Source organism: Chenopodium quinoa, unplaced genomic scaffold, assembly GCF_001683475.1.
Source record: "Chenopodium quinoa cultivar QQ74 unplaced genomic scaffold, ASM168347v1, whole genome shotgun sequence".
NCBI classification, from domain to species: Eukaryota; Viridiplantae; Streptophyta; class Magnoliopsida; order Caryophyllales; family Amaranthaceae; genus Chenopodium; species Chenopodium quinoa.
In genome coordinates, this window is record NW_018743292.1 from 6,742,549 (window position 1) to 6,743,378 (window position 830).

Sequence of the window (830 nt, forward strand, 5' to 3'; positions counted from 1 at the left end):
AATAAATATAATTTCAAGCCATTGTTTAACCAAACTAGAACATAGTTACATTATTACATCAATTTTAAAAAATTTAAAGTTCACTTATATCCCCTCCGAAATAGAAGAAAAAAATATTCAAGCAAAAAAAATTAATCAACGACCAACTGGTTATGCAGTTCATAATTTAAGCTTCCACTGCAAAAGAAAAGCACTTTTTTGACGATTTGCTATGAATGTAAGTTATGCATCAAGTCAATACATACATATATACTCGTGAAAATACACCAGATATTTTATCATGCGAAATCCTTTAAACTTGTTATTTTCATTATTTTGTTGTGCCGTTGTGGTACGTGGATTGTTAATTTTATAGTAAGATTAGATCTTTATTATAATATAGATTTGATGACTTTGGACCTTTTGGCTATTAGAAAGAATAAACGAGAATTACAGGCTTGAAAATAAAACCAATTTACACATAATACAAACAATATATCTACTTTAAAGGGCTAATTATCATTCAAATCCGATGTCGTCCAGCGGTTAGGATATCTGGCTTTCACCCAGGAGACCCGGGTTCGATTCCCGGCATCGGAAGTTTTTTCGCCTTTCAACCTTTTCTATCGCTAAAAATTGGGCTTAAATGGGCCAATAAAATAATTGGCTAGCATATTCCTACCAAGCTACACAACCCAAGACTAGTCTACCAATTTAATTTTTTTTTTTTTTTTTTTTTTTGTGGGTTTTAGTAGTAATCAATTGAACCATAATTTTCAAGTGTTTAATCATGTTCAAATACAATATTCACATTTCCTATATTGAATAGCAGTTTGTTATGATTGGATTTT

The 830-nt window shown here is 30.2% G+C and overlaps 1 non-coding gene across 1 annotated transcript; it reads left to right on the forward strand.

Annotated features, from left to right (window-relative positions):
• The first annotated feature begins 507 nt into the window (after positions 1–507).
• TRNAE-UUC lies at positions 508–579 on the forward strand. Its single transcript has one exon. It is a non-coding gene; the product is annotated as a tRNA-Glu (tRNA).
• The last annotated feature ends 251 nt before the right edge of the window (positions 580–830 follow it).